Source organism: Oncorhynchus masou, chromosome 5 (genome assembly GCF_036934945.1).
Source record: "Oncorhynchus masou masou isolate Uvic2021 chromosome 5, UVic_Omas_1.1, whole genome shotgun sequence".
Lineage (NCBI taxonomy): Eukaryota > Metazoa > Chordata > Actinopteri > Salmoniformes > Salmonidae > Oncorhynchus > Oncorhynchus masou.
The window spans coordinates 16,638,893-16,648,136 of NC_088216.1; the positions used below are offsets into that span (position 1 = coordinate 16,638,893).

General features: G+C 45.9%; 1 pseudogene; it reads right to left on the minus strand.

The window, feature by feature from the left end:
• Window positions 1-36: 36 nt before the first annotated feature.
• On the minus strand, window positions 37-9,073 carry LOC135528414 (uncharacterized; annotated as a pseudogene).
• Between the last annotated feature and the right edge of the window lie 171 nt (window positions 9,074-9,244).

Below are 9,244 nucleotides of genomic sequence, written 5' to 3' on the forward strand. Positions count from 1 at the left end.
TGACACCAACTAGATGTACTGAGGGGCTTCCTGTCCTCACAAAGCTTCTTCCTGACACCCAACACATCAGTAAATGGCTTATAAACAATATGTGAACATCTTTTTGGAGCTTATTACAAAAGGAGGAACGTTGGAAAATAACCCTATTAAAACTATTTTAAATGTTAACATAATATGACCATACTAATAAGCCTATGGTTTCTCTGTAGTTCTGTATGTCCAACCAGCTACACTAAAACCTGGTGTTTCCAGTGTACTGTACCACAGGGCTCTCTACTGGCAGCTCTACAAAACAACCATCCATCTGACTGAAAGACAGTCTATTGAGTGGCACTGTGTCACGGCTGTTGAAGGAGGAGGACCAAGGTGCAGCGTGGTGAGCGTAAATATTCCCTTTTTATTCAGGATGACGCCGACAAAAACAATTAACAAGCCAAAACCAACCGTGAAGCTTAAGGCAATAGTGCCAACAAACAAAGACAACTTCCCACACAGAAAGGAGGGAAAAGGGCTACCTAAGTGTGTGTAACAGTATAACTTTAGACCGTCCCCTCGCCCATACCCGGGCGCGAACCAGGGACCCTCTGCACACATCAACAACAGTCACCCACGAAGCATCGTTACCCATCGCTCCACAAAATCCACGGCCCTTGCAGAGCAAGGGGAACTACTACTTCAAGGTCTCAGAGCAAGTGACGTCTCCGATTGAAACGCTATTTATTGATTTAACTAAGCTAGCCGTTTCACATCCGTTACATATGGTTCCCAATCAGAGACACCGATAGACAGTTGTCCCTGATTGAGAACCATACCCGGCCAAAACATAGAAATACAAAATCATAGATAACAAAACATAGAATGCCCACCCCAAATCCCACCCTGACCAAAGCAAATAGAGACATTAAAAGGCTCTCTAAGGTCAGGGCGCGACACACTGGGGAGGTTTCACAGCAGCGTACTGGACATCCTGGTCCTGTTTCTGGGGCTGACGCAGCTGCTTCCTTCAAATATGATTGTTCCCCAACAGACAATACAGGAGTGTGGAGATTATTGGAGCCTTCTACGGTACATGAGACAAAAATGACATATTGGTTTCTCATCTATAAATAATTACTAACTACTAATCGTTTCAAATAAAAGAAAAGAAAATTGTATTTCTACATATTTTAAGATGATTTTTTTCGCAGTTATTCTTCAATAACAGACCCCAAAACAAATCAATGGGAGAAAGATATATTTATTCAAAGAGAATAAATAATAGTTGTTATGCTGGGAAGTAGATGGTAGATGTTTATTCTTCCCTGTCTTCAGTGTTTTCTCCACTGAACAAAGAGACAGGATATAGTTATACCCAAGCCTAGCCTGTGGTTGACCAAATAGAATTCCTTGCAGTAAAATTGGGCCAATTACCAATTTCAGGCCCAATGTATAGACACGATCAGGCTGTTTGGTCACAGTGTAAAGCATCCCATGGGCCAGATGCGGTCCAAATGTTGAAGGTTCAAATTTTATTTTACAGGGAACAGTGGGATAAGTGGCTTGTTTTATTTAGCTTTATTTAACTAGGCAAGTCAGTTAAGAACAAATTCTTATTTTCAATGACAGCCTAGGAACAGTGGGTTAACTGCCTGTTCAGGGGCAGAACGGCAGATTTGTATCTTGTCAGCTTGGGGGTTTGAACTTGCAACCTTCCAGTTACTAGTCCAACTCTCTAGCCACTAGGCTACCCTGCCGCCCCAAAGGTTCAGGGGTAGATTGACAGATTGTAACCTTGTCAGCTCGGGGATTTCATCCAGCAACCTTTTGATTACGGGCCCAATGCTCTAACCACTAGGCTACCTGCCGCTCCAAAAGTTGTGGATGGTTTGTCCTCTGAGAAATCAATGGTAAGTTTCGGTGTTCCTCAAAGTTCAGTTTTAGGACCACTATTGTTTTCACTATATATTCTACCTCTTGGTTATGTTATTCGGAAACACAATGTCCGCTTTCAATGCTTTGCAGACGACACACAGCTGTGCGTTTCAATGAAACCGAAGCCCCAAAATTGCCTGGAGTCTGTGTTTCAGACATAAGGAAGTGGATGGCAGTAAATGTTTTGCTTTTAAATTCAGACAAAACAGAGATGCTAGTTCTAGGTCCTAAGAAACAAATATATCTGCTGTTTGACCTGACAATTAATCTCAATGCATATACATTCATTTCAAATAAAGCTGAAGGATCACTGATTTCACTTTTGACAAAACATTTTCAAGAGCAGTTTTTTCCATCTTGGTAACATCTAAAATATCTGAAACCTTTTCTCCAAAAATTATGCAGAAAAGCTTCCATGCTTTTGCATTTCAAGATTAGACAACTGCAATGCTCTACTCTCCAGCTACTCGGATAAATAACTAAATAAACTTCAGCTAGGGATAAATATGGCTACTAGAATCTTGACTAGAACCATAAAATGTGATTATATTGCTCCAGTGCTAGCCTCTCTACACTGGCTTCCTGTTAAGGTTTTACTGCTAACCTACAAAGCATTACATGTACTTGCCTGATAAAGTCCTGCCGTATATACCTGCATGCAATGGTCACAAAATGCAGGTTGCCTTACTTTTCCTAGAATTTCTAACCTGGAGGCAGGGCTTTCTCCTACAGAGAAACATTTTCATGGAATGGTCTGTCAATCCATGTGATAGACGCAGACTTGGCATCAACCTGTAGCCTTTTCCTGCAGTCAAATGACCTAGTGGCCTCATGGGTGGAATGATATTAATATTTTTCATAATTAATAGACATATTTTTTGTCATGTATTGTATATAAAGTGTAATATTGGGATGGAAACTGAAAATTGAATCAATTTAAACTGTATCTGACATGGTACAGGTGTCCTCTTTTTAAAGCCCATAACCATGTGTTTGAGGTGAATACTTTTGTTTCAAAGTAGATTTGTTTGGCGACCAAGAAACACTCTGTGTGACCCTGATTTAGCCCACTGCAGTAAAAGGTCTTTGCTGAAGACTCATCTCTTCAGTTGGTCCTATGATTGAGTGTCCCAGGGGTGCGAAGGTGAACGGCAAGGCACTGGAGTGACGAACCACCCTTGCTGTCTCTGCCTGGCTCCCCTCTCTCCATTTGGGATTCTCTGCCTCTGACCCTATTGCGGGGGCTGAATCACTGGCTTGCTAGTGCTCTCCCATGCCTTCCCTAGGAGAGGTGCATCACACCGTGCCAGGCTTTTTTCGCTATGCTCTACTTGAGTGAGTTGAGTCATTGACGTGATCTTCCTGTCCGGTTCTGCTGTATTTGGGATTGTGCAGTGGAGGAGATCTTCATGGGCTATACTACACCTTGTCTCAAGGTAGTTAGTTGGTGGTCTGTTGATATCCCTTTGATGGTGTGGAGGATGTGCTTTGGCAAAGTAGGTGGGGTTGTATCCTGACTGGTTGGCCCTGTCTGGGGGTATTGTCGGACGGGGCCACAGTGTCCCCTGCCCCCCCCTGTCTCTGTCTCCAGTATCTATTCTGCAATAGTCTATGTGCCGGGGGGCTAGGGTCAGTCAATTCCCCTGTCTTATCTGCTATCCTGGAATACCTAGGATAGGATAAAGTAATCCTTCTCACCCCCCCTTAAATGATTTAGATGCACTATTGTAAAGTGGCTGTTCCACTGGATGTCAGAAGGTGAATTCACCAATTTGTAAGTCGCTCTGGATAAGAGCGTCTGCTAAATGACTTAAATGTAAATGTAAATGTAACTCTGACCTGTTCACTGGACGTGCTACCTTTCATCCTGCTGCTGCTGTTTGACTGCTGTTTATTTTCTCTCTCTCTCTCTCTCTCTCTCTCCCTTCCCCCCTCTCTCCCTTTCTCTCTCTCTCTCTCTCTCTCTCCCTTCATCTCCCTCTGTCTCTCCCTCCCCCCCTCTCTCTCCCTTTTTCTCTCCCTCTCTCCCTCGCTCCCTCTGACATGAGTTGCTGACCTGTTGCACCCTCTATAACCACTGTGACTATTATTTGACCCTGCTGGTCATCTCTGAACATTTGAACATTTTGAAGAACAATCTGCCCTTAACGGCCACGTACTCTTATAATCTCCACGGTGCACAGCCAGAAATGGACTGGCAACACCTCAGGACCTGGTTGTTTGATTGCTTCTGGACCAGCTATGGTATGAATAAATATGTGGAAATAGTTGTGAGTCGTTTAAAAAATGCATCATAAAACAATCCCCGAGCTGACAAGGTAAACATCTGTCATTCTGCCCCTGAACAAGGAAGTTAACCCACTGTTACAATGAACCAACTGCATCAATCAATTTTGATTAGTTCCAGGTGCTGTCTCTGTGTGGGGTGGGGTTTTGTGTTTAGATGTCTGTTGTTCCTCGGTGTCCAGAGATCCCTCTTATCCATGTACAGGTTGGCGTGCTCTGGAAGGATGAGTGGGGAGAGTGTGGCCTTATCTAAATTCAGTGGAACTTTGCAAGTGTTCCCATCTCCCTCCAGATCCTCTCTGTCTTCCTGAGCACACCTTCCTCAACTATACACTTCTGTAATTATTGGAACACTAAGATACACTAATATTTCCATTGGACGGCTTGTTGTATGAGCGACGGCGCCGAAGATGGTTTTGTTTGTGTGGAGCACTCCATTGGTTAATGATTTATGGCTGCTATATATTGTTGCTTAGATACAAAAGATAAACAGAAGCTGTCTATTGCAGCATCTCACTGTGTCATTTCCATGCCCCACCCCTGATGAAAAGAACCTGTGTTTAGTTGTATTTAGTCATTTATTGAGGACCTCACCTCATTAAACAAGGTGGCATAGCAGCTACAACCTTCAACCTGTTGAACTGGTATCATTTGTTTGGCCCTTAACAGTTAAAGAGGAAATCTGAGTCTGAAATGTCACCTGACAGTAGTTAGGGAATAGGATTTCAGACACAGACTATGTGTATGTTTAGTGTGGTGTATGGATGGGATGTTTAAATCACTGTGATTTATGGTACATTTACTATAAGACCCATGAATGAAGTTGGTTATATTGTGTTATTTAAAGCTGGAATCCTTAATGCTGAAACTTCCCGTTTGAGATATTACAACAACAAGGAAGTTGCTGTAAAAAAAAAATATCTACCTCCCCCATCTATGATTGGATTGAATCCCTCCCAATGTCTATTGAGCAGCACTGGGGCTGTTGAATTTCAAAGTAGTGTACTGGAAATCCTCGTCCTGTTTCTAGGGGTGGGACGGTGGAGTCCAGACGCACTTCCTGGTTTCTGTGTTGGATGCTGGGGTAGTTAACGTCATTCTGCTCGTCTGTGATCGCTATCTGTGCTGCAGTAAGGGCCACGTTCAGGCCTGAGATGTTGTCATACACTGGATTAGAGTCTCTCTGATGGGGAGAGAGGACAGACAACATGAGGGGTGAAAGATATTACCACAGTCATTGAGTCCATCTAAATACAGTTCAATGTAGCTCTTAGTCAACTGATTCCAGAAGACTCACCTGTCCGTTCTCTGCTGTGTCTCTTCTGTCTCTTGTGTCAGAGGTGGAATTGGAGGCCTTCTTCCTGTTTTGTGAATGAATTGAAGTTGAAGACACAGAGTATTAGAATCAGAACAACAACTATGATTCCTACAACATCATTCTTCAAAGACTAACGTAACAGGCAATTCTCGTAGTCTTCAACAGCACAGGAGTAGCTGCCTGTATCCTCACTGCTGACTTGGTCTAGGATCAGGAAGTTATCTTGGGTGTTTGGGTTGGTGAGACGTTGTCCGTTCTTGTACCAGATGTAGGTGGGGTTGTCAGTTAGAGTACAGGTGGAGCTACAGGTCAGTGTCACCTTCCCTTCCTCTGTGCCAGGAGACTTCTTCACCTGCAGGTCTGAAAAGGGAGAAATGAAGACAAAATAACACAATCATCATTATTTCCACCAATGAGATAATGACTTAGACTAGATGATATAATACTGTAAGGACAGTATTACCTGTGACAATCAGAGTTATTCCAGGGAAGCTGTTTCCCCATTTTACCTCCGTTGTTGTAAATCTAAACTTATATTCAGCAGAGTCACTCTCTCTCAGGTCTGTGATTCTCAGGGTGGAGTCCTTGTCTGTAGTTGGATGGTACTTCACACAACCTGCATACTCTGGGTCCTGGATTAGATCTGTAGTAACTCCAGACTCCCATTTGTTGAACCAGGACACTTCTGTGACGTTATGCCAGCTGGGATGTCTATACGTGCAGGTAATGTCCACTGTTGACCCCTTCAAGCCACAGATACTCCTCTTGGTGTAAGTCACATTCAAACAGCTCTGACCATGAACACCTGAAACTAAATGTATCTGATAATTTCCTCAAATGATAATGAGACTATTTTCAAGTGTTTTAGATGTATAGGACTGGTTCATTTAAAATGAATAAAATATATAGACACACAAAGTGCATTCAGAAAGTATTCAGAACCCTTGACTTTTTCATTTTGTTACGTTACAGTCTTATTCTAAAACTAATTCCAAAATTATAATTCTAAAACAGTATAACAAGATAACATCCCATCAACAATTTCTACCTTGTATATTATACCATATACGTTCTACTAGTGTTACTATCCAAGAGGGCACAGATTTGTCTGTTTTCCCCACATGTTCTACTATTGGTCCACAGGCCTTAATGATAGAGACTTAAGATGATTATTATAGGTGAGTCCAGACTCACACACTGTAGGAGCGAGAAAATCCTCATGGTCTTTTACAGCACAGGAGTAACTGTCTGTAGAGTAACACCAGACCACTAGAGTATTACAGGAGTATTGTTGGGAAGTAGGGTCATGGAGATGTTGTCCGTTCTTGTACCAGATGTAGGTGGGGTTGTCAGTCAGAAGACAGGTGGTGCTACAGGTCAGTGTTCTCTTCTATTCCTCTGTGGAGGAAGACACCTTCACCTGCAGCTCTGAATGATTCTAATGAATTATTAGAATTAGATATTATATATTACCTGTGTCAGTCAGAGTTGTTCCAGAGTAGCTGTACCCCCATTCTGTGTTTTAAATCTGAACTTGTACTCAGCTGAATCTCTCTCAGGTCTGTGATTCTCAGGGTGCAGTCTTTCTCTTTAGTCCCAAGGTACTCAGCACGACCTGCATACTCTGGACCGAGATCAGGATTTTAGGCGCCTCATTACATTTCTCTTGGATATACCAGTTTGGTTCTGAGACTACATGATAACTTGGATGTTGATATGTGCAGGGCAGTTCCACTGTTGAGCCCTTCACAGCACAGATACTCTGATGGGTGTAAATCACGTTGACAGTTCTGACCCAGAACACCTAAAACAGTAGTAGGCCTAATCATTTATGCAATTAGTTAATTCTATAATTTTTTCACTCAACAAAACATAAATTTGTACGATTTTACTGAGTTACAGTTCATATAAAGAAATCAGTCAATTGTTATAAATGAATTAGACCCTAATCTATGGATTTCACCTGACTGGGAATACAGATACAATTACCTCAGGAGTTTACTACACTTAGGTTGGAGTCATTCAAACTTGTTTTTAAACCACTCCACAAATGTCTTGTAAACAAACTATAGTGTTGGCAAGTTGGTTAAGACATCTACTGACATATTATGTCACTTATAATTCACTATATCACAATTCCAGTGGGTCAGAAGTTTACATACACTAAGTTGACTGTGTCTTTAAACAGCTTGGTGTCACGTTCGTCGTAAGAACATTCGGACCAAAGCGCATTGTGATATGGGTTCCACATGTTTATTAAATGAAACGCACAAAAACAATAAAGAACGAACGGAACGTGAAGTAGATGAATTGCTGACAGGCAACTACATATAAATAAGATCCCACAATACACAGTGGGGAAATGGCTGCCTAACCAAAATAGAGAATAAAAAGGATCTCTACGCTCAGGGCGTGACAGTACCCCCCCTCCCCCCCAAAGTTGCGGACACCGGCCGCAAAACCTGAAAACAACTGGGGAGGGTAGGGGGGTGACAAGTGTCGGCTCTGGTGTAGGTCTTTGCCAACGCCCAGACCACGGGTCCGGCCATGGGTAGAATGCCGTGCCTGGACTGGGCACCGGCGCAGGGGAAGGCTACTGCCATGGAGCTGGACTGGACGCCGTGCCTGGACTGGGCACCGGTGCAGAGGAAGGCTCCTGCCATGGAGCGGGACTGGACGCCGTGCCTGGACTGGGCACCGGCGCAGGGGAAGGCTTCTGCCATGGAGCTGGACTGGATGCCGTGCCTGGACTGGGCACCGGCGCAGGGGAAGGCTCCTGCCATGGAGCTGGACTGGATGCCGTGCCTGGACTGGGCACCGGCGCAGGGGAAGGCTTCTGCCATGGAGCTGGACTGGATGCCGTGCCTGGACTGGGCACCGGCGCAGAGGAAGGCTCCTGCCATGGAGCTGGACTGGACGCCGTGCCTGGACTGGGCACCGGCGCAGAGGAAGGCTCCTGCCATGGAGCGGGACTGGACGCCGTGCCTGGACTGGGCACCGGCGCAGAGGAAGGCTTCTGCCATGGAGCGGGACTGGATGCCGTGCCTGGACTGGGCACCGGCGCAGAGGAAGGCTTCTGCCATGGAGCTGGACTGGACGCCGTGCCTGGACTGGGCACCGGCGCAGAGAAAGGCTTCTGCCATGGAGCTGGACTGGACGCCGTGCCTGGACTGGGCACCGGCGCAGAGAAAGGCTTCTGCCATGGAGCGGGACTGGATGCCGTGCCTGGACTGGGCACCGGCGCAGAGGAAGGCTTCTGCCATGGAGCGGGACTGGATGCCGTGCCTGGACTGGGCACCGGCGGAGAGGAAGGCTTCTGCCATGGAGCTGGACTGGACGCCGTGCCTGGACTGGGCACGGGCGCAGAGGAAGGCTTCTGCCATGGAGCGGGACGCCGTGCCTGGACTGGGCACCGGCGCAGAGGAAGGCTTCTGCCATGGAGCGGGACTGGACGCCGTGCCTGGACTGGGCACCGGCGGAGAGGAAGGCTTCTGCCATGGAGCTGGACTGGATGCCGTGCCTGGACTGGGCACCGGCGCAGAGGAAGGCTTCTGCCATGGAGCGGGACTGGATGCCGTGCCTGGACTGGGCACCGGCGCAGAGGAAGGCTCCTGCCATGGAGCTGGACTGGACGCCGTGCCTGGACTGGGCACCGGCGCAGAGGAAGGCTCCTGCCATGGAGCTGGACTGGACGCCGTGCCTGGCTCTCCGGAACGTTGACCGTCGCTG